Below are 23,105 nucleotides of genomic sequence, written 5' to 3'. Positions count from 1 at the left end.
AAACCCGGGGAGGGCCGAGCAGATGAAAGAACAGCGCAGGGTCCTGTGTCGTTCCTCCATGAAGACGGGGAGCGACACACTACAATGCTGGCCCCAATAAATAAGTATCTTTTAGAGGCAGATTAGTGGTTCATGGATGAGGAGTGTGTGGGTGGGAGGAATGGGGAGTAACAGTAGTGCTTGGGGCTGGCACCGCGGTGCAGCAGGCTAAGCTGCCGTCCGCAGTGCCAGCTTTCCCGTGAGCACCTGCTCATGTCTGTGAGTACCTGGTCTGCCCCTGCCGTCCCAGTAAGCCCCGGAGTTCTTCCAGCTGCAGGGCACCTGGCGCCCAGAGCCCATGAGCCCATGCTTGCCGGGCCACAGTGCCTGCTGAACGGCAGGGAGCTGCGACCTCAACGTCTCCTCAGAAACTCGGCTTGAAACCGCAGTGTCACGTGTTGACAACTGTGGATGGGCCAGGCCACGAGGGCTCCGCCCTCAGGATGGGTTCATTTTCCTGTGGGAGTGCCTCCACGACCACGGGGCGGGCAGTGAGAAGAGCCCTCCCTTGCCTTCCGGCTCCTGCCGTGGACGACGCGGCGTCGGGGCCCTGCCAGAGCCAGCACTGTGGACTCTCAGCCTCCAGAGCTCTGCGGCCAATCAACTTCCAGCTACAGATACGCCAGCCTCCCAGGGCTGTCCCAGCAGCCCGGACGGCCGAGACCAAGGGTGCGCGCTCTGTTCTCAGCACGTCGTCTCCCTCGGGGCTTCCAAGACTCAGGCCCAGGGCACAGTCACTTCCTCCCAGACGTCTCAGTGGGTCAGACCAGCGGCTGATGGGAAGTGGTCATGTGACTCAGTCTTCCGACCCACAGCTGTGTCTGACTTCCCACAGGGAACTGAGGGGAGCCTGGGAGAAAGGCACCAGAGATTCGCCTGACCCTGAGCTTCCATTCTGGCACAGACGCAGGTGCAGGTGTGCTGCCGTGTGGAAGAGCAGCCCGGGAGCGGGGCTCGGGACGGCACCCACTGCCCTTGGGGTGTGCAGGTGAGAGCCACAGATGTGCGCACGGCCCCAGGACGCACAAACCGTGACAGAGAGGCCACGGCGGCCCTGAGGGGACGCCACGCCTGACCGTCTGCCGCCCTTCTCTGCAGAGCTCAGTGTGTGAACGGGGACTGGTCACGGTCAGAATCTGTGACACAGGTAGAAGCTGTGAACGGGACTGGTGGAGACCACGGACGCCCTCGCCAAGATGCCATCGGGAGCATCACGACAGGAACACGGTTTACGGTGAAGCAATTTCAGGCTTACAGAGCAGCTGTGAGAGCAGTACAGAAAACCTTTTCCAAATTCACCTCGTTTTAACTTTCTCTCTCTCTCTCTCTCCCCCTCCCACCCCCCGTTGAAGGCTGCTTTAGAATCCTCTTGCAGGTTTCCGGAAGGCGAGAGCAATGCAGCCACTAGAAGCCCTCAGTGCTCACGGACACAGAAGGAACCAGAATCTCACAAAGCTGGACTACTGAGGTCAGCACGCCCAGCCGGGTCCCAGAGGCAACGCCATCCCCACGCCACACCATCCTCTGCTGGGATCTTCGAAGAGGACACTGCCAGCACACACCAAGAGCTAGGGAAACACAGAAATAAAGAACACGTGGTGCACAGGCGCCCGTGAGGGGAGCAGAGCCACCAGACAGCCTCCATAACTAAGAGAGTGACGCTGCCGCAGAAAAACAGGCAAGCACAGCAGAGCCAGAAGCCGAGACGCACTGCCCAGGCCAGAGCGCGTCTGAACTCTCTGAGGCAGGCAGACTGACAGTGCTGCAGGACGCAGAGCCGTTGAGCAGCATCAGGGGAGAACACCCTGCAGCCCTCGCAGCCTCCGAGCGAGACTGGGAGCCTCAGAGCCAGAGCGCGTGCAGCTGCCGGCAGGAACTCCAGCCTCCCCAAGGCTGCAGCCCCGCGGCGGTGCCAGCAGTGGACACCCGGATTCTGCCGTCTTCCGGAGGTAAGGATCGTCATCCCCACTTTGAAGGTGGGAAGAGCACAGCGCGGGGACCAGCCAGCGTCACAGTGCTTAAGTAACAGAACTGGGACGCCACGCGGTCTCTCTGCTGCAGCTGTCTGTGTCGCCACCCACTCCTTGCTGTCTCCTCTCTCGGCACCAGAGTGTGCCCCCCCCAGTCTGACGCGAGATGGTTTCTCCGTGACGCCAGGGGACACCGACCTCAGACTCTGACACCGAGGGGCCGGGCTCGCTGGGGGAGCCTGACTCTGCTAAGGGGACACAGCGCCACGGCCACCAGACGCGAGTGGAGGAGCACGGCGTGGGCCACCTGCACAGAGTGCCCGCGGCGACGGGGATGCACCTCCAGAACGCGGTGCCCGGCGAATGGGAGCCACACCCAAGTCCACCTGCTGTGCACCAGCAGCCAGGGCTGGTCTTGCGGTCAGCGGGTTAAGCTGCTGCCTGCGAGGCCGGCGTCCCATACAGCCACCACGTGAGTCCTGGCTGACCCACTTCAGATCCAGCTCCCCAGAAACGCGCCTGGGAAAGCAGCAGCAGGTGGCCCACGTATCTTGGGTCCTGCTACCCATGTGGGAGACCTGCTCAGAGTTCCAGACTCCCGGCCCCTGCAGACATCTGGGGAGTGAACCAGAGGAGGGAAGCTCGCTCGCGCTCTCTCTCTCTGTAACTCTACCTTTCAAATAAATAAAGTCTTTTAAAAATGGAAACAAGTCAGTCCAGAGACAGAACGTAGCTGCGTGGTTGTGAGGGGCTGAGGGGGCGGGCAGAGGCACTAGCTAAGGGGTCTGGGTCTCTTTTTGAGGGCGAGAAAAATATTCTAAAATTGTCGTGAAGGCTGGCGCCGTGGCTCACTAGGCTAATCCTCCGCCTAGCAGCGCCGGCACACCGGGTTCTAGTCCCGGTCGGGGTGCCAGATTCTGTCCCGGTTGCCCCTCTTCCAGGCCAGCTCTCTGCTGTGGCCCGGGAAGGCAGTGGAGGATGGCCCAGGTGCTTGGGCCCTGCACCCCATGGGAGACCAGGAAAAGCACCTGGCTCCTGGCTCCTGCCATCGGATCAGCACGGTGCGCCCCCACGTGCATGTGTGTGCATGTGTATGTGCATGCAGGCATGTGTGTGCATGCATATGTGTCCCCATGTGTGTGTGTGCATGTGTGCACATGCATGTGTGTGCATCCCCTGCACAGGGGACTGGTCTAGTCACGAATCTGCATCCCTGAGGCTGTGGTCAAGCAAACCCGGGCTACTGAGGCAGCTGAAAAGTGCCCTGGCTCTGCTCCCAGCCTGCACAGCGGCGGGGTGTGATCTGGTCACTCCCCACACCACCAGGCCACCCAGTCCCTCTCCTGAGGACACTGTTTCTGACACGGACGGGGCCGGGGACATCTGACGCCCTGAGACCTCACCCCTCGGCAGCTCTGAAGGGCTCTTAGAAACGTCACAACACAAGGATTGGCTGAACCCCTGGACGAAGTGGAGGCGGCCACAGGATCAGGTGCACAACTCCCTCCTTTCCCTCCCAATAAAACCCACACTGCGAACTGTGGCCTCGCACCGCCCTGAACTGGACTGGTGAGTTACCGTGGGCGGATGAACAAGAGGCACTTGTGGAGGTCCACAACATACGAGGCAGCGAGCGGATCTCATCCCCGCTCCCACCCCCACTGGCAAGGACGCATCTGAAGGAAAAACATTTACAAGGGCCTGCGGCCGGACGCCCAGAGGAAGTGCTGAGTTGACGAGAGGAAAGGGAGACTGAACCCTTTCCCATCCTTGGGTCTATTTATGGGTGCCATTTGGCTCCAGGAAATGCTGAGCCCCTCTCCCAGGACCCTGCTGGGAGCGAGGCCTGCACGGCTGACCCGGCCTGCCACAGCAGCGCTCTCCTGCTGACTGAGGGCCCAGCGTGGAAACGGAGAGCAAAGGCGAGAAAAGCCCCTGGTGTGGAGGGGCTCCCACAGCCGCAGGCACCAGGCCTGGGGATGACAGCACAGGCGGAGGCGGGCGGAGCCCCCACCACACTCCCTCCCCCACAGGACTCCCATTTCTTTTAAAAGGTGACTTTTAAAAATAGTTCCTTTTCATTTTACTTGAAAGGCAAAGAGACAGACACATGCAGACAGGTGTGCCAACAGCTGGAGCCGGGCCAGGCAGGAGCCAGGAGCCCAGAACTCAATCCAGGTCTTCCATGTGGGGAGCAAGGGCCCAGCTGCCGGGGCTGTCCCTCCCCCCCACTTCCCAGGATGCACAGCAGCAGGAAGCTGGCTCAGAAGCAGAGCTGGAGCTGGAGCCCAGAAACTCACAGACGGGAAGCGAGTGTCCAAACAGCACCGTAACCCGGGGCTAAAGGCCCACCCCACTAGCCCACGTTCCTGTGGAGAACCCGTCTCAGGAGGACAAGGGTCCACCATGACAGGTGCCTGATGAAGGTATTCCTCTTTTCCTTTTTTATTTTTTGTTCACTGAGGAGTCCATCAATTTTTTCTTTAATTAATTTTTTTTGACAGGCAGAGTGGACAGTGAGAGAGACAGAGAGAAAGGTCTTCCTTTGCCGTTGGTTCACCCTCCAATGGCCGCCGTGGCCAGTGCGCTGCGGCCAGCGCACCGCGCTGATCCGAAGCCAGGAGCCAGGTGCTTCTCCTGGTCTCCCATGCGGGTGCAGGGCCCAAGTACTTGGGCCATCCTCCACTGCACTCCCGGGCCACAGCAGAGAGCTGGACTGGAAGAGGGGCAACCGGGACAGAATCCGGCGCCCCGACCGGGACTAGAACCTGGTGTGCCGGCGCCACAGGCAGAGGATTAGCCTAGTGAGCCACAGCGCTGGCCATAGTCTATCAATTTTAAGAGAGTCTTTTTTAATTATTGGCTTGGTTTTGGTTTTTAGAAATTCTTTGTTTTAAAGGCCAGCACTGTGGTACAGCGGGTAAAACTGCCACCTGTAATGCTGGCGTCCCATATGGGATGGCCAGGGCTGGGCCAGGCTGCAGCCAGGAGCCAGGAGCTTCATTCAGGCCTCCCACCTGGGTGCAGGGGCCCGAGCACGTGGGCCATCTTCCTCTGCTTTCCCAGGCACATTAGCAGGAAGCTGGCTCAGAAGTGAAGCAGCTGGGACCCGAACGGGTGCCCATATGGGATGCGGGCGCTGCAGGCGGTGGCTGAGCCCAGTAAACCACAGTGCTGCCCCCGACCTTGTTCTTACTCAGCTGTTATCATACCCTCTTCCTTCTTACATTCCCACTCACCCCCCAAAATCTAGGTTAAATTTCAGCTTCTGCAAAAAATACATCTCGGCCAGCCCAAACTGAAGCTCTTCCCCATTCTGGATCTCTGGCGACTTTCAGCTAGCTGATGCACATCCCTTGTGGTATCTTTACTACGGTGGCCTTTAAGTGTTACGCATTTTTTAACATTTTTGTTCAGGGTTTCCCATAGCCATGTTCGGGTACCGTGAATTAAACCGCAATAGTGAATGGGTGGCCAACAGTGAGCCCTTCCTGTTCACCGGGCAAGATTCCACACGGGTTGCTTCATTTGCTCTCTACACGAACCCTACCACGCCTCCCCCTTAGAGAGAGGGAACTGCACTACCCGGCGCTGCACGGATGCCAAGTGACTCCAGGCGTCAGGATCCCGCTCCCGATGGCAAACGCACACCCGGGAGCACAGCACAGGCTCCCGCCCCCGGAGCTGGAGCAGGGGTTCAGTGAACCCCGAGAGCTGATTCTAGTCACAGCTCGCGGCTCTCGGCCCCTTCTCTCCCTCACCGTGCGCGCCCCAGCTCCGAGGCACCGACCAGCGGCCTCCTGCACTTGCACAGGCATCCTTCACACTGCCATGCGTGCCTCCTGACCTCACCAGACGCGATGGGATCGGCCCTGGCCTCTGACCCGCAGCCCCGGGGCCCACTGCTCCCAGGAACCAGCACTACATGGAATGCACCTGAGGGTCACGTTCATTTGCCTCCTGGCACCGCAGCTGCGCGGCCTGCAAAGCCCTCCCGTTCCCACTCCTTGTCCCTCTCGCCTTCCTGTCCTCCTCTCCCTTCCGCTGCCTCGGACTCCTCCCCACCCTCTTTCGCTGGCTTCTGTTCTTTCTTTCCATGAGCAGAGAGTTTCCAGGCCTGGCTCCCGGCCAGCACATTTGGACAAAAGGCTGCAATCTTGGAGGGAGACGTCATCTCCCATCCCCTCGCGCGGGGCCAGCACAGAGAGTGGAGCTGAGGCTGCTCTGTGCTTCTCTAGGTCCTGGGGAAATGGCACGAGAGGTGGTACGGCACAGGGGCTGCAAGCCAAAGGCCTGGAACCAGCAGACCCCAGCTCGAGTTCCAGTGCATCTCGAGACCGCGAGACCTTGGAGAAGTCACTTCTCTCACCTTGGTTCCCTCCGCCGTGAAACAGCGGTACTACCAGCACCTGTTCTGCAAGACGTGAGCTCGCACCTGCAAAGCCTTTGGCACGCGGCACGAGCCCTGGAAAGCACTCGGCAAACGCACAAATGCCTTTGGTTGCTATGCAATGAACTCAACCCTGCCAGATGGCACGAGAGATAACTACCCAGGACCTTGTACTAACGACGTAACACCATGACCCCAACTCTCCGGAAGGCTGCAGCCCAGCCCTCTGCTTGGGCTTGTGTGAAGCCCTAATCCACTCCGCACCTAGGGCTGCGGCTGCGAGCCTCTGCAAGTGAGTTCCGAAATGAGCAGGGGAGCCGAAGGCAGCGCAAGGCCAGCACTCACTGGCTACTCCGCCTGCCAGTCATGGAAGTGGGGCGGCCTCTGCTGACTCCCCCCACCCCTCACTGGCTACTCCGCCTGCCAGTCATGGAAGTAGGGCGGCCTCTGCTGACCCCCGCCACGGCCCCCCTGTTCTCTAGCTAAGTCTTGACAAGCTGAGGCCCCATTTCTGTTTGTTCACTATCTGTGCCTTGCGCATTGTGCGCAGAAGTTACGCAATGCCTGGAAATGTGTGTTGAGATATGGGACGTGAGTGTTCGCCTATGATTTCATTTAGCTAATTGGAGCCAGCATCGATGGACTTGAAACTAACCAGCAGGATTCCTCAACAGGCTAGCAGGCAGTCGAGGTGCTGGGGACACACAACCACAAGGAAGGATCTCCGTCCTCAGTCTACAGCGAAGACAGATACCCCGCCAACCACACGGCGACGGTGCAAGACAACAACACGGGCTCCACCCAGGGATACCTGGCACACGTGGAGACTGGTTAAGGATTAGACTGAAACTACAGTGGGAAATGTTATGAAAAAAAGATCCACTGGAACAATCCGGAAGAAAGCGAGGGAAGTCAGTGGTCACAGACGGCTTCCAAGGACAGGTGAAACTCGGTGACTCCGAAGCCTAAGCTGCGTTCCAACAGCTGGGAAGGTGTCCCAAGTGAGGTGAAGTGACCCCTGCCCGGGCGCCCAGGACGAAGACTGACGGGGGGGCTGGGGCACTCCGAGAGACCAAGACCCACCTAGATGGGTGGGTGGCTAGACTTTGAGACATTCCTGGGATAAGAGAGAGCAGGTGAGGTTTGCTGCCCTGGGAGCCAACAGAAGGCAGGCATCTGCTCGCTGTGGCTGCTGCCAGGGTTGCAGAGGGAACAGGCGGAGCACGCGGTCAGGGCCTGGTGAGCGCGGCCCTGGAGGGGTAGACTAGGATGAGGCGAGGGTATAGGGTGAACCGTGGGCGCAAGCCAGCGGTGAGAAGCGCCTTGGGCTGCTCCTGCGCTGTCCACGCCGCTTAGCTCAACTCGGTTTGTTTTTCTGTTTCTCCATCGGGGCCTTCCAACGGGACGGTGAGATCTGACGGCAGAACACGGGGATCGGGCTTCTGCGTTTCCCTCCGATGTCTATGCGATGTCTTGCCCAGGGCATGGTCTACCATGACTGTCGACTGCCACACAAACAGTAGCCGAAAGAGAACACCTGTTACCAGCCAAATCAGAAAGGTGTCTAAGGCAGGGGTGGGCAATGCCCACCTGCGAGGCCATTTCATCTGGCTCAACAAGGCAACGGCGGGCTAATCTTTAGTTAATCATTTCATGTAGCCTGTGAATGTTGTTATTTATCCAAATGGCCCTTACAAAAAACAAAACAAAACAAAACACTACTTCTGCTCCAAGGTGAAGAGGCAGTATTCCAATCAGGAAAGATGGGTGTGGCATGGGGGCCAAGCGGTCAGATGGCCTTACTGTTCACCCTTAAATGGCTGGATCTTGGGGAGCTCCCTGGAAAGTGGAGAACTTGGGAGGCTTAGAGCACGAAACACTTCAGCAGGCTGACATGTGGCATGGGCGTGTCAGGGCATGGCATGTCAGAGCATGGGCGTGTCGGGGCATGGGCGTGTCGGAGCATGGGCGTGTCATGGCATGGGCATGTCGTGGCATGGGCGTGTCGGGGCATGGCCGTGTCGGAGCATGGCTGTGTCGGAGCATGGGCGTGTCGGGGCATGGCCATGTCGGGGCAGAGCCGCATCGGGGCGTGGCCGTGTCGGAACATGGCCGCGTCGGGGCAGGGCCGTGTTGGGGCATGGCCGTGTGCATGGGCATGTCGGGGCATGGGCGTGTCAGAGCATGGCCATGTCGGGGCATGGCCGTGTCAGAGCATGGCCGTGTGCATGGGCGTGTCGGGGCATGGGCGTGTCGGGGCATGACTGTGTCGGGGCATGGCCATGTCGGAGCATGGGCGTGTCGGAGCATGGGTGTGTTGGGGCATGGGCGTGTCGGGGCATGGGCATGTCGGGGCATGGCCGCGTCGGGGCATGGCTGTGTCAGAGCATGGGCGTGTCGGGGCATGGGCGTGTTGGAGCACACCAGTTTCAAGTGGACTTCTTCTCAAGGAGGAAGAGGTGTCAAGCGCAGGAGTAAGATCAGGAGCTGCAAGGACAGCGACTGGCTGCTGCATGCACCACTAGGACCTGGGACAAGGTTCCAGCAGTGGTCAGGCTGGGAAGCCAGATTTCGGGGTGTGGGGAAGGAATGTGCGGATCTGACTCATGGGAGTCTCCACCTGCTCTCTCTCATCGCCCGGAAGGGCGCGTTCTTTCTCTTTTCCTCCAATCCTCTGGCGGCCCGAGCCCCAGGGCCGCGTGTGCTCAGCAGCAGGAACCCTGGCTGTGTATGTTCACGGGAGGGAGAGGGTCTGGCTAAGGGGCGTCCCTGACTGCCTCTCCTCTGCTGGCATCTGGGTCCGGCTGCTCCGAGAGGCCAGAAGCAGCTCGCCCCCTCCGACCTTTCCCACTCCGTCAGCTGCGTCAGTCAGCTGGGGGCGAACAGAGAGCACTGGTGGCCTTTTGATGTCCTGGGAGCCCGAGTGTGTGTGTGTGTGTGTGCGTGTGGACTGTCGCAAACACAGCTCATGAGCTGGATCAGATGTTAAGGATGACGGCTGCTGCAAGATGCCAGGGAACTGTACTTGTGGTTGGAGAGCCGCATGCCTCATTCAAAAGCTGAACAAATCTCACCTCTTCTCTAAGCTGAGAGCCCTCTGGGTCCCCAAGAGTCCTCTGGCAGGACAGCAGGGGGGGTGGGGAAGGCTGTGCAGGGAGCTCCGTCTTCCCAGTCCCACCCTCCCCCCGTCCAGCCCCACCCCGAGCAGACGGGCGCAGGCTCTGGGTCTGAGACTGCCTAGTCGCTCCTGCCCAGTCACCAAACCAGAGCAGGCGGCTTCTCCCCCAGCTACTTCCCCCTGCTCCGGCTTCTCCCCCAGCTACTTCCCCCTGCTCCGTGAGGTCGCTTTTCATTGCGATTGGTGGCGGATCCCGTACAAGCGAACGCCTGGCCTTGGTCCCGTGGGGAGGCTGAGCCTGTCTGCTGAGCACGCGGAACACACAGGAAGGCACGGGAGAGGGCTGCTCCAGCCTCTCGTGGGAGGGGACCGGCCACCGCTTCTCCGCAGTGAGCTGGGAAGAGAATGCCGCGCCGTGCCCTGCGGCTCCGCGGGTGGAGACAGGTTCATAGGCTACTCACCGGCTGCCGGATCCCCAGACTCAGGCCCCGACTCTACGCAGGCTAAGAAAGGCCACGAGACCGAGGGAGGCTATGGAATCACCCAGGCCTCGGCCAGCAAGGAGGCTGGACGGCCACGGCCAGCTCTCGGCCCCTGCCAGTGTGGACGCGAGCTGGTTTGCAGGGGCAGTCCAGGCCAGGCCTGCCACACCAGGTCATGACATTACTGGCGCCGTCTCCCTAGTTCTAAAACTACCCCAGTCTGTACATGGGGTTACCCAGTCCACCACCCACAGCATACAAAACGCAGGGGCAAGTCAAGTTCCCCTTACTGCTTCTTCGGAGAAGCGGGGAGGCATGCACAGCTTGGGCGGGGGGCACAGCGGGTCACTCCACTGGGGGGCTCTATGGGGTCAGCCCCACCCCAGCCCAGCTGGATCTCAGTCTACACAATCAATGAAATTGCGGTTGCGAGTGACCAAGGTCATGGGGCAGAAAACCAACAGCAAGAGACCAAGTGGAGCCTTGCCCGGTGCCAAGCTACAACAGATACTTTAAAAATCTCTCCGAATGCCAACTTCAACATGTGAGCTTTTAAGTTTACCAAAACTCAGAATAATGAATTGTGGGGCCGGCACCATGGTGCAGTGGGTTAATCCTCCGCCTGTGGTGTCGGCATCCCATATGGGCACCGGTTCTAGTACTGGCTGCTCCTCTTCCGATCCACCTCTCTGGTAAGGCCTGGGAAAGCAGTGGAAGATGGCCATTGTGGCCATTTGGAAAGTGAACCAACAGAAGGAAGACCTTTTTCTCTGTCTTTACTTCTCACTGTCTGTAACTCCACCTCTCAATTAAAATAAGAAGAGGTGACAACTTCCTGATCACACGTGCTGGGAGGAAGAGGTGACAACTTCCTGTTCACACCCAGGAGGAAGAGGTGAGGACTTCCTGTTCACACCCTGGGAGGAAGAGGGGAGGACTTCCTGTTCACACCCTGGGAGGAAGAGGTGAGGACTTCCTGTTCACACTCTGGACAAGGTGACAACTTCCTGTTCACACCTGGGAGGAAGAGGGGAGGACTTCCTGTTCACACCCTGGAGGAGGAGGTGACGACTTCCTGTTCACACCCTGGAGGAAGAGGGGAGGACTTCCTGTTCACACCCTGGCAGGAAGAGGGGAGGACTTCCTGTTCACACCCTGGGAGGAAGAGGTGAGGACTTCCTGTTCACACCCTGGAAGAGGTGACAACTTCCTGTTCACACCCTGCAGGAAGAGGGGAGGACTTCCTGTTCACACCTGGGAGGAGGAGGTGAGGGCTTCCTGTTCACACCCTGGGAGGAAGAGGGGAGGACTTCCTGTTCACACCCTGGAAGAGGTGACAACTTCCTGTTCACACCCTGGAGGAAGAGGGGAGGACTTCCTGTTCACACCCTGGCAGGAAGAAGGGAGGACTTCCTGTTCACACCCTGGAGGAAGAGGTGAGGAATCCAGCGGGGGCCCTGCCACCCATCAAGAGTCCTTGATGAGTTAGCTCCTGGCTCCAGCCCAGCCCTGTTGTGGTTGCAGACATTTGGGAAGTGAATCGGTGGATGGGGGTGCTGTCTCTCAGAATAATTTTTGAAGGCAAGTGTGAAAGAGCAGGCCCTCGGTGTCACATGGAAGCACTCACAACGCTGCAGGGCGGTTAGCCCTGGGTGCATCCACCCTCGTAAGGACAAGGAGCAGCATGCGCACGTAAGTACGTGGAGGGGCACCTGTGTGCACACTGACCAGTGAGCGGCTCTCGGGCAGGGCAGCACGGCAAACCTTCTCCCTTCTTGCACTGCTTCAGTGTTTTGCAACAAACAGAACTTTCACAGTACACCCGTATATAACTAAATGTCAAACCTGCAAAGGACACTTTCTTAAGAAAACAAAAGGCTGCGTTTGACATGGCCTGAACTGCTCTGAGAAGCCCCTGAGACAAGAGCCTTAGTCCGCGGAAGGCCCGGCACCCTGGAAGAGCGGGGTCACAGCCCCGGGGTCCAGCTCCATGTCCACCCTGGCCACCTCCTGAGGGGAGCCCAGCCACCTCTGAGGGAAGTTACAGTCCACCTCTCCCCTGCCCTGCTCAAGGGCGACCCCCTGCCTTCCTGATGGCCAGTTCCTCTCTTCCCCCACGCTGGGCTGCAAGGCGAGCCACACACAAGGCAGCCATGCTGGGCCCCAGCTGGCAAAGGGGCTGTACTTCCAGGCCCACTGCGAGCTGAAAGGACTCCTCTGTGCCCAAACCAGACTGATGCGGACAGCAAGGCTGGCGCTGGCTTCCCGACAGGCCGCTCGCCTTCTGAACATCAAATGCACAGAACTGAGCGAACCACCTGCCTGGGTTCCAAGCACTGACCTGTTTGTTGCCTATGATTTAAGGGTGAGCCTGCGAGGGCCTCAGTGGGGAGAGATCTGTCTGTCTCCCTCTCTCTACCTTTAAAATAAATGAATGGAACATCGAAGGGAAAAAAAGTTTCACTAGAGTCTCTCGAAGAAACACCAACCCAGGGCACAGTCCAGAAAGGAACTCTTTTTTTATATTTGAGGCAGAGTTACAGAGAGGGAGAGGGAGAGGCACAGCGAGAGATCTTCCATCCACTGGTTCACTGGGCCCGGCTGAGCCAGGAGCCAGGAGCTTCTTCTGGGTCTCCCACGTGGGTGCAGGGGCCCAAGGACTTGGCCATCCTCTGCTGCTTTCCCAGGCACACCAGCAGGGAGCTGGAGCCATATGGGATAAGGGCGCTACAGGTAGCACTGGCCCTAAGAAGGGAACTTTTTTTTTTTTTTTTGACAAGCAGAGTGGACAGTGAGAGAGAGACAGAGAGAAAGGTCTTCCTTTGCCGTTGGTTCACCCTCCAATGGCTGCCGTGGCTGGCGCACCGCGCTGATCCGATGGTAGGAGCCAGGTGCTTCTCCTGGTCTCCCATGGGCTGCAGGGCCCAAGCACTTGGGCCATCCTCCACTGCACTCCCGGGCCACAGCAGAGAGCTGGCCTGGAAGAGGGGCAACCAGGACAGAATCCGGCGCCCTGACCGGGACTAGAACCTGGTGTGCTGGCGCCGCAAGGCGGAGGATTAGCCTAGTGAGCCCTAGTGAGCCACGGCGCCGGCCACAGAAGGGAACTTTTAACTTTGGTCTTAACACGGTGATGGCGGGAGGAACGGAGGACCAGCAAACACCTCAGCGGAGAGAAATGAGACCAGGAGGGGCACGGGAGCCCCGGGGAACGCGAGGCACGAGCAGGGCCAGACCTGCCGCTCCCCACTACCCGTGAGGCAGCCCAAGCGCCCCTCTTCCACGGGACTTCCGGAATCCGAAGTTCCCGTCCCTCCCCATGACAAGTTCTCCGGGCCGACGGTGGCTGCACCTAAGCCTCATCTGAGGCCTGGTGTTAAGGGCCCAATCTCAGAGGAGTATGATTTACTCGACAGGCAGAGACAGAGACACACAGATCTCCACCCGCTGGTTCACTCCTCAAATGGCTGCACGGGCCAGGGCTGGGCCAGGAGCCTGGAGCGGCAGGGGCCCAGGCACCGCAGCCTTCCCGGGCATGTTAGCAGGGAGCGGGGCTGGAGGCAGAGCAGCCGGGACTCCCAAGCTTGCACTCTGATATGGGACGTGGGCATGGCAAGCAGTGGCCTAACCCACTGAGCCACATCCCAGGACGCACGCTCAAAGATTTCGACTGAACTGACCCAGAGGGGGCCCAGCCCCACCCCATACACCCCCAGTTGAAAATATTAAGAAATTTTATGAATAATGGGGATAGAATCCCCACTCCTGGTCAATGCTGAGAAAGTCAGAGTTGGCAAGAAATGGCTCAGCAGGCACCTAAGCAAGGCGTGGCCAGAGTCTGCAGACCCCACAGGGACGGAACGTGCGGCCCTCCCAGCTCTGGGTGCCCACTCCTTGTTCCTCTGCAACTTCCCAGGCCCCCCGGGGACAGACTTCAGGCTCCTGAGTTCTATCCTCTTGAAGGCAGACTCCTCTTCAGGTGCTGGGACAGGAAGACCCGCACCACCCTGGGACGTGCCCCTGCCAATGTGAACGCGCCCCTGCACCCCTGCTGGTCACCGTGTCCAGCACGCGCTGCAGCACCCGCCGCTCAGCCCAGGCACCTGTGGCCCATCCCCTCACGGCTGGGCATGCTGCACGCTTACCTACGTGCAGGGAAAGAGCCGATGGAGGAGGGGCCGCTGACTCCCCCACAGGCTCCCCTGGGGCCCCAGCTGCCCACACCCTGAGCAGACACCCCAGGCTGCACGGAAACAGGCGCAGTCGTCATGCTGAGTCCCCTTGTCCCTGGGGAAGACGGTGCACAGGGACAGGCGCAGCGCTGAACCTCCTCACCCCTGGTAACCCTGACAAGGGAGGTCTTTTCGTCTTATCTGTGGCTCCGTTTTGCTTATACAAGATGCCCCCTCCCCAGGGTACTCCCCAATCCTTACATCAAGTTCCACGTGATAAATTCCCAGCTGAGTTCAATTCCGGGAAAAATCTTCCTCTGGAAATTAATGTGTATGCTTTCTGTTGTCCAAGATCCCAAACTATGCAATCTAGAGTATTTTTGTTTGTCCCTGAGCTGCCAGAAGACTGGAAGCCAAGTTCATGGTCCAAGTGTTGTAATCTGCTCAGTGCAAGCCATTCAAACGTCCACTCCCACTGCTTTGTCTCCTGGGCACTTCCATCGCTGGCTTCGGACTAAGCTCACCCCGTGCCCAAACCCGTCACCAGGTCCTACGTCTCGACCCTGGAATCCCGCCACCAGCGTCTCTCTCACCCATGGGGGCCCTGGCCCGGGTGCTGCAAAGCCCCGAGCCGCCCCCCAGCAGGCAGAGTGGGCGAAGACACTCAGCTGTCCCCATCACCCCTGCCTCTCACACAGCCTCCCTCCCTCTGCCCGCCCAGCCCCACCCCTACACACCTGCACACTGCAAGCACCAGGAACTCGCCCCACACGTGCCTCTCCCCTGCTCTCTCAGAGATGGCGGGGGGGCAACCTCTCACCTACTTAGTTTTCTCCATGAAGAGGCTTCCGGACTCAGTCCCGGGTCACCTGCAGTTGGGAGCCCCCTGCCAACCTGAGGCCAACCTGGACAGGTTTCGATCTTTGCCTGCCCAGCTAGGATGGGGAGTTCCCGGGAGGGTCCTCCTGACCCTGGGTCCCTCAAGCCTCGGAGGAGTGTCTGTGTGTGAACAGGGGGCCCGGCCAGGCCTGGACTCCTCCAGACCAGCCCTCGCGGCCACTCCATTACCCTGCCTCAAAGCCCCTCTGTCCTGGACTTCCTCCAGGCTGCCCACCCCACAGTCCTGCCCCGCTCAGTCTCCAGAGGCGCGGAGGAGGAGGGGTCCGGCTCTTTTACGTGCGCTGCCCCACGACCACCCCATGGCCCCAGCCGCAGCCCCACTTTCCCGCCCCCTTGGGGGTGGGGGCACTGCCTGTCCCAGCTCGGTGGCCCGAGCCCAGTTCTCTGGGGTGCCCCTAAATACGATTATACCCTGTGGAGTTAGAGACTTCCCCGGGCTCCAGCTGCTCCCAACTCCGTCCTTGGGGAAAACTGGGAGAAACAGGACCGTTCAGCGATCTGTAACTTCCTGCTCTCCCAACACTGCCAACTCCGACCGCCGTGGTGGGGCAGCGCGGTCTGGGTGCTCGAGTCCTGGGCGCCGGCCGGTTCCCGAGCGCGGACTCGGGGGGCTCCGCGCCGCGGCCCTGGAAGCCCCCGCGCCCCGCGCCTCCCGCTCCGCACGGGTCCCGCGGGCCGGGCCGGGCCGGGACGACGCTCCGGGGTCCCCCCGGCCCGCCCCGCGTCCCCTCCCCGATTCCCGCTCCACTCCCGCTGGCCGCGCGCTGCCCCGGGCCCGGCCTCACCTCTCCGCGGGCGGCGGCTCCGCGGGCTCCGGGGCGCATCTCGGGGGCGCCCGCGCGCGCCGGGGCGCCGGGCGGCGGCGGGGGCCGGGGGCGCCATGGGCCGCCGCCCTCGCGCCTTTGTCCGCCGGGCCTGGCCCGGCCGCCGGCGAGCCCTGGGGTCCCCGCGGCGCGCGCTCCCGTCGGGCGGCCGCCGCCGTCTGCGTGACGCGCGCCCCCTCCTCCGCCCCGCGCGCCGGCTCCAGTGAGCTAATCCGCAGCTGGCGGGCGCCGGGCCGGTTACCGCGGCAACGCCTCTCCCAGGGCCCGCGGCGCGCGCTGCGCGGTAAACAGGGCCTGGGCCGGACTCGCCCCTCGCCTGGGGGGTGGGGGGGTGGGAGGGGGAGAGAGACACACACACACACACGCACACGGCGGCTTAACCCCTTCCGTGCTGGAGCGAGACCACCACGCGGCGTTCCCCGGCTCCCTGCAGGGGCCTGGGACGCGCCACGCAGGGGTTCTGGCGCACCCCTTGCCCTAAGCAGCTTGCAGTCTGGCGGGGCAATGACAGTCCTGAGGCCGGCAGTGGAAGTGAGGGGGTGGGGGGCGAGGAGCTGGCCAGGAAAAGTAACTTTAGAGTGTCCCCCGCCCCCTCCTGCGCGGGGCACACAGTCGGGAAACTCCCGCTGCATGCGTGGGCTGCAGCTCTGCCGGACCCACAGACAGACGGCGACAGTGCAGGGAAGGGGCTCTGGTACGCGGGCCCTGGCTTTCCAGGAGCTCTGTGGAGCTGTGACTGGGGGCTGTGGACTCGACCCGGAGAGGCGCAGAAAGGGTGGGGGCGAGGAGAGGGCGGCTCAGGGTGCAGCGGAGGCCCGCCGTGAGTCAGGGCAGATAGCTAGGCCCGCCGGGCTGCTCAGGGCTTGGTGGGATGCGAGTTCTGTGCTGAGGGCCGCAGGGGCTGCAGTCTGAGTGGAGGAGCAGGGTCTGGCAGGCCTGATGCACAGGTGTTGGAGGCCGGCTCCGGGCCAGCCCTCCTGGCGGGAGCTCAGAGACCTCTGGAGGGGCTGGGCTGTGTTCTGAGGACAGACAGGACCCAGTGCGTGGGCAAGGGGCCCCAATGAGAAGCTTGGCACCCTGGGATCAACTGCTGCTAGGGACGCCTGCGCCCCAGGTAGGAGGGCCACGCGAGTCCCAGCTGCTTGGGCTAATGCACAGCCTGAGAGCAGCCAGTGATGACACAGGACCTGCGTGCGGGAGACCCAGATGGAGCCCCAGGCTCCCGGCTTCAGCCTGGCCCAGCCCTGGCTGCTGCAGGCATCCTGGAGAATAAACTATGGATGGAAGATTCCCCCTCGCGCCCTCTTTCTGCCTTTCAAATGAGAGAGAGAGAGAGAGTGAGTAGGGGCCAGCAGGCAGCGTCGTGGCACAGCAGGTTGAGCCACCGTCTGCATTCCCTATGGGCACTGTTTCAAGTTCTGGCTGCTCCACTTCCAGCTGAACTCCCTGCCGGTGCATCTGGGAAAGCAGCGGCAGATGCCCGAGTGCCTGGGCCCTGTGCTCAGGTGGGGGACACGCAGGAAGCTCCTTGCTCCTGGCTTCGTCCCCCTCCCCGCCAGCCACTGTGGCCATTTGGGGGGAGATTTCTCTCTCCCTCTCTTTCTCTTTCTGTAACTCTGCCTTTCAAATAGATAAATCCTTTAAAAAAGAGAGATAAAGAAAAGCCAGCTTTCCCGTTACAGAAGTGAGAACATGAAGGAGTTTACGGAGTGCGAGCAAGCTCTCCCGTTACGGAGCGCGAGTGGCGGAGAGGAGACGGTCAAGGACTGCGTGTATACGTGGGCTTCATCGGGTCGTCTCTGGGGACCTGAGATCGGAGGACCTGAAAGGCCATCTGCCGATGGTGCAGACCTAGAAGGGTTCGGCCTCCTGAGCCGAGGTTTTTGCTCATTTTCTGAGATCTGTGAGGTCTGCTTAAACTCCTTCGAGCCATGCCCATTTCGACTAAGCGCAGGAAGCGTTTGTTTGGAGCGCACATTTGCCAAGTGCAAACCTTCTCTTCTGACTGCAAGCGTGTAAATTACTGTTTGGCTTGCAACACTCTCCGCTTTCTAGGTAAAGCGCAGAGACTTGGCTTCGGAGGGTTAACTACTCGCAGGACCACAGGGAGTCAGAGGGTAAGCTGGCAAAGGCAGTTGAGCTGAACAAAATAGCCCAGTGGCTTCCAAACTGGGAGGTGGGCTTGAGAGAGGAGCCTGGGGACCGCTGGTGGCATCTGCAGGGCCACAGCCTGCCGCTCATCCCCGTCTTCACCTGTGAGTTCTGGCCATTTGCTTATTCTGGGGGAAGTGTTCCCCAGCCAGGTTGTGATGAATGAGAGTTCCCCAGCCAGGTTGTGATGAATGAGGCTGGGGCCTCTGCCGCCCCACTGCTTCTCAGAGCTGGCCGTCCGGTTGCTGGGTCACCCTATGGCTCTGTTCCCCCTCCCTGCTGGAGTGTCCTCCTCTGATGCTGCCCTGGCCCCTCCCAAGCCCTGGTTCTGCAGTCCAGAAAGCCAGGGAGCCCCCAGAGACCGTTGCTGGGCCGGAACCTGGAGGGCTGTCTCTCGTCCCTGCTCCCGACACAGACTGCTCCAGCAGCACGGCCGTCCCTGCCCTCCCCCCAAACCCCAACCCTCAGCTCTCTCTACGCTGGGAAAGGAGGCATGGGGTAGGAGCTCCTGCCTGGCCTCGAGACAGCAAAGCTGCCAAAGGCTGAGCCGGCCTTCAGCCTGGGGGTTAGGGTGCCCGTTTCCCACACCTGAATGCCTGAGTTCGATTCCTGGCCCCAGCTCCAACTCCAGCTTCCTGTCAGTGTGCACTCTGGGAGGCCTTGGTGATGGCTCAAGCATTGGGTTCCTGCCACCCACGTGAGACCCCTGGACTGTTTCTGGGTCCTGGCTCCAGCCCTGGCCCTGCCTCAGCGACTGCAGCTGTGTGGGTAGTGACCCAGTGGATGGGAGCACTGTCTCTCTCGCTCTCGCTTCTCCCTCTCTGTCCCTGCCTCTCACATGCATAAAATTTAATGCAGTTCACCAATGCCACGAGTTTAAAAAGAAAAGAAAGGAAGGGTGAGACTGCTGCTGCCTCTTCCCGGTAGAGCAGCCGTGGACTGCTGAGGTCGGCTCTTCCTGACGCCCCTGCCGCCTTAGCGTCCGTGAAAGCACACAGGTTTGGGATTAGAGGGCCAGACCCAGCTCAGGAGCGGGCGCTTAGCTTCTGAGTCCCAGTGTCTTTCCCTGTAAGGCGGAAATAGCAACAGTTTAACCCCATAGTGTCCTGAGGATTCGCTCAGATCGTCAGGAAGAGCTGGGACCCACGGTGCCGCCTGCTTGCTGCTCTGGTCCTGTCCCTTCCATGAACGCAGGGTGTGTCAGGTTCTCATTCCTGTGAGAGCTCAACGCCCCCTGCCTTCCCCCCTCCTAGGACCAAGGCCTCTGCCAGAGCGCCCCAGGCTGCCTTCAGCTCAGCTCCAAGCCAGGGACAGCGAGGAGGACCCAGGGGCCTGAGCTGGCCTGCCCGGCAGTCCTGGGGCACAGCCTCAGGAGGAGCTGTGGGTTCTCCCTCCCATCGCTCCACACCCACTGAGGTCCCTTGGGCTTCTGTCCTGTCATCACCCCCGCGCCTCCATTTCTCAGATGGGAACACCAAGTCCCAAGAGGTGATGTGCCTTCCTGGGGGTCACACAGACCCAGGCCCGTCTGGCTCAACCCTGGGGCATTGGCTTCGCCCACCATCTCCCCCTCTGCAGGGAGGTCTCTGGGTCAGGGTCCAGTCCTTGTGCTCACCGTGGCTGCCCGCACACAGGCACACCCTGGGCATCTGGGACTCAACCCATCCCTTTGAGATCTGGTCCCTGCTCTGGGTCACTGGGATCCATTGCTCCTCTTGGCCAGCAGGGTCCTTCTAGGACATGCACCTGCCTGCCGCTGCGCGGGGGAAAGATCATCACACGGTTGGGGATGGGAAGTGGAGTGATCCTTGTTTATTACCTGGGATGCTGGCATGGGGAGGAGACTCGGTTATCTGTGGTGAGGTCTGTGATATTAGGACGAGGTGGAGCGAAGAAGGAGCTCCTCCCAGGGCCAGGAAGTCTACAGCCTCACCCGAGAGAGTCGACCCCCCCCTCCCCCCCGCCGCAGCCTGGGTTCCTCTGCAGCTCCCATCTGGAGATCAGACCCCGGTGGACTCAAATCCTAGGTCCACTCTGGGGAGCAGTCAGGCTCCCGCTCCAGGGCTGTGCAGGACCCTTCGGAGGCCGCCCTCTGCCGTTCTCACACTGGTCCCAGTCTGGAGCCAGCAACCACCCAGCTGCCTGCCTCCGAGCCAGGCATCCCGCCCAGACCTCAAACCCAGGCTTGGCCTGTAATCCAGGAGGTGTGGGATGAGGGTGGGAGGGACCGGAGGCTGCCCCCGGGGAAGGCGTGTGCAGAGGCCAGCCAGAGGCCCCGCCAGCCAGAGGCCCCGGCTCCTTCAGCCTCCCCCCCGCGAAGGGCCGTCCACTCAGACCTGGCCTGGGCCCCTCTGGCTGACCCTCTCTGAGGATGCTCAGGTGCCTCTGCCCGCTGTGCTGGGCCTCAGCAGGGGGTGCTCTGGGGCCAGTGGCCTCTGGTTATCCCCGCAGACCGCTGGGAATCTGGGGGAATCTGGATTGGCAAGTCGTACAGTAACACGGACTTCTTGTCCAAGCACCATTTGCGTCTCACTCTCAGGCCCCTAGCTCACTTCGGAGGGCCATTTGTGTTCCCACAGAGAACGCCTTCTTGGCTGCCAAGGGTCAGCATGGGCATGACCGGCAGTGGACGTCGTGGGACATGCTAGGCGAGGTCTCACGGACGGAGCTGGCAGAGCCCGGTGACCTCTCTCCTGGGGGTCTTTTCTGGCCCCCCGAGGGGCTCCTGAACACATAGGAGAGGGCACGGGTGTGGTGGTCTGGGCACTCTGGAGGCGTGGGGTTCTGTGGTTCAGCCGCCGTGGCTCTGCGTGTTCCCTGTGCTTCCAGAACTCTGGGTTCAGCCAGGCCAGGGTGCACACGTGGCCATGTGCGCTCAGGCCGAAAAGCTCCCCACCTCACTTCCGGAGTCTTCCTTGCCCATTTCCTGTTGCAAGGAGGCGATTTCTTCAGACCGAGGCAGGGGGAGGCAAGACTCCTCACCAGGGGTTTGCTTTTTTAAGATGTATTTATTTATTTGAAAGGGAAAGAGAGAGAGAGAGAGAGAGAGAGAGAAATCTTCCATCTGCTAGTTCACTCCCCAGATGGCCACAACAGCCATGGCTGGAGCCAGGAGCCAAAACCAGGAGCCAGGAGCCTCATTTGGGTCCCCGACTGGGTGCAGTGGCCCAAACCCTCGGGTCATCGTCCACTGCTCTCCCAGGTGCATGCGCAGAGCAGCTGGGACGTGAACTGGCGCTCATCTGGGATGCGGGCACTGCAGGCAGCAGCTGTACTCACTGCACCACAGTGCCGCCCCCACTGAAAACCTCACACGGCTCTCAGCCGGGCACAGGACCAGGGGCTCTGAGTCTGCCCGCTCACCTCCCCCTGCCAGGGTCCGCCCCGCCCCGGCCCCGCCTTTGACCTCCAAATGACCGGAAATCACTGCACTGCTGCAGGAGCCTCCCCTTCCTTGGGGAGACGAGAAAGTCTGACCACTTCCTACGTCTCTCAGACCAAACTGAATAAATTTTTTAAAAAAGGCTTATGTATTTGAAAGGGGGAGGCAGAGTGAGAGAGCAAGAGAGATCTTCACCCACTCATTCACTCCCTGAATGACTGCAACAGCCAGGTCTGGGCCAAGCCAAAGCCAGGAGCCTGGACCCTGGAGCTGCGTCTGGGAGCCCCACATTGGGCCATCTCCGCTGCTTTCCCAGCGCATTAGCAGGGGGCTGGATCGGAAGCGGAGCAGCCGGGACTCCAGCATGCGATGCCGTGTTGCAAGCAGCTGCCTCACCCTCTGAGCCACAGTGAAGGCCCCGAATCAAAGAAGGTGATGCGGGGCTGCCCTGGCTGCCAGTGTGACCGGGCGAGTCGGCGCCCCTCTCTGGCCCCAGGTTTCGGGGGGAAGGCTAGAAGGGCCCTCAGGTGCCCCCCAGCCACAGCCTCTCCGGTAGGCACAAAAAAAAAACACAAAAGCAGCTCCTCCGTTTCCCACTCCATTCCTCCCCCGGGGGGGTGGGGTGGGGTGACAAGGGTGTTGATTTTTTTAAAAAAAGATAAATTTATTTGAAAGGCAGAGTTACAGAGAGACAGTCTTCCATCTGCTGGTTCACTCCCCAAATGGCTACAACAGCGAGGGCTGGGCTGAACCAAAGCCAGGAGCCAGGAGCTTCATCCGGGTCTCCCATGTGGGTGCAGGGGTCTAAGGACCTGGGCCATTTTCCACTGCTTTCCCAGGACACAGCAGAGAGCTGGATCGGAAGTGGAGCAGCTGGACTAGAACTGGCACCCATATGGGATGCTGGCACCATGGGCGGTGGCTTTATGCCACAATGGGTTGATGCTTTACAGAGTTCACCAAAGACAGATTTGATGTGGGCTAGGCAGGTAGTTTAGGTCTGTTGAACTGGAAGTCAAAAGCCCGCATGTATAATTCTACCCTCCTACTTATCAGTCAAAATGTCCGCTTTCCCGGGATGCATGTGCTCTATCCGGGTCCTAAGTGGGGACGCCATGGGAAGATGGCAATTGAACTGCATATACTGCGTGTAATTCCCAGGCAGCTACACGTCTGCAGAGGCACCGACGCCCCCCGCTCCATAAAGGAGGCCAGCCCCGGGAGGGGCTCCTTCACCTCCGACCACGGCCAGAGGTGCCCCTTCTGTCTCCCGCTCCAGCTGGCCACTGGCCACTCCTGATGGATGCTTCTCCGTGTAGGGCGGCCCATGCTCATGCGTGTAGGCGTGTTCACTGTCTCACCTTCTGCATACATTCCATTACCACTTTGTGTGCCTCAGCCCTGGCTGCACTTGGAATGCTTGTCCACGTGGCAGGCCAGGGCCTGGAGTGAAATGATTGCACCCCACGCCCACATCGGGGTCTGACATCAGCCTCTTCTGCAGATGAGGGGTCAACCAAGAAGAGGCGCGCTGCCTTGCCCAGCGCCACGGGGAGCAAGAGCCAGAGCCGGGATGAGCCCAGGCAGTCTGACCACGCTGGCCAGGCTTTAGAACAAGGCCCGGGGGCAGCAGGGCTGCACTCAGCACGTCAGAGCCCCAAAGGCCTTCTGAGCCCC

At 60.7% G+C, this 23,105-nt stretch overlaps 1 protein-coding gene and 1 long non-coding RNA gene across 7 annotated transcripts in view; one reads left to right on the top strand and one right to left on the bottom strand.

The window, feature by feature from the left end:
- Nucleotides 1–16,099, bottom strand: part of DENND2A (DENN domain containing 2A) — a 106,535-nt gene extending 90,436 nt beyond the window's left edge. For 2 of the 4 annotated variants that reach the window (XM_070071406.1, XM_070071409.1), the window contains exon 1: nt 15,857–16,094. The gene's annotated coding sequence lies outside the window, so the exon portion shown is untranslated. Of the gene's footprint in view, nt 1–15,856 lie in introns of all 4 variants that reach the window. The other 2 variants (XM_070071408.1, XM_070071407.1) reach the window with 2 other exon arrangements.
- Nucleotides 551–2,723, top strand: LOC103345724 (uncharacterized). 3 transcript variants are annotated; one of them, XR_011387516.1, is made up of 5 exons: nt 551–1,027; nt 1,138–1,273; nt 1,392–1,507; nt 1,788–1,988; nt 2,149–2,723. It is a non-coding gene; the product is annotated as an uncharacterized lncRNA (long non-coding RNA). The 3 variants fall into 3 exon arrangements; XR_011387515.1 differs by having other exon boundaries at nt 553–1,027; nt 2,101–2,723; XR_007915270.2 differs by having other exon boundaries at nt 552–1,027; nt 1,138–1,303; nt 1,415–1,988; nt 2,101–2,723.
- Nucleotides 16,100–23,105: the final 7,006 nt, after the last annotated feature.

The sequence above is a fragment of the Oryctolagus cuniculus genome, chromosome 3 (genome assembly GCF_964237555.1).
Source record: "Oryctolagus cuniculus chromosome 3, mOryCun1.1, whole genome shotgun sequence".
Classification (NCBI taxonomy): domain Eukaryota; kingdom Metazoa; phylum Chordata; class Mammalia; order Lagomorpha; family Leporidae; genus Oryctolagus; species Oryctolagus cuniculus.
The sequence above is the reverse complement of the archived record's forward strand: the minus strand, read 5'-3'. Positions and strand labels throughout refer to the sequence as shown.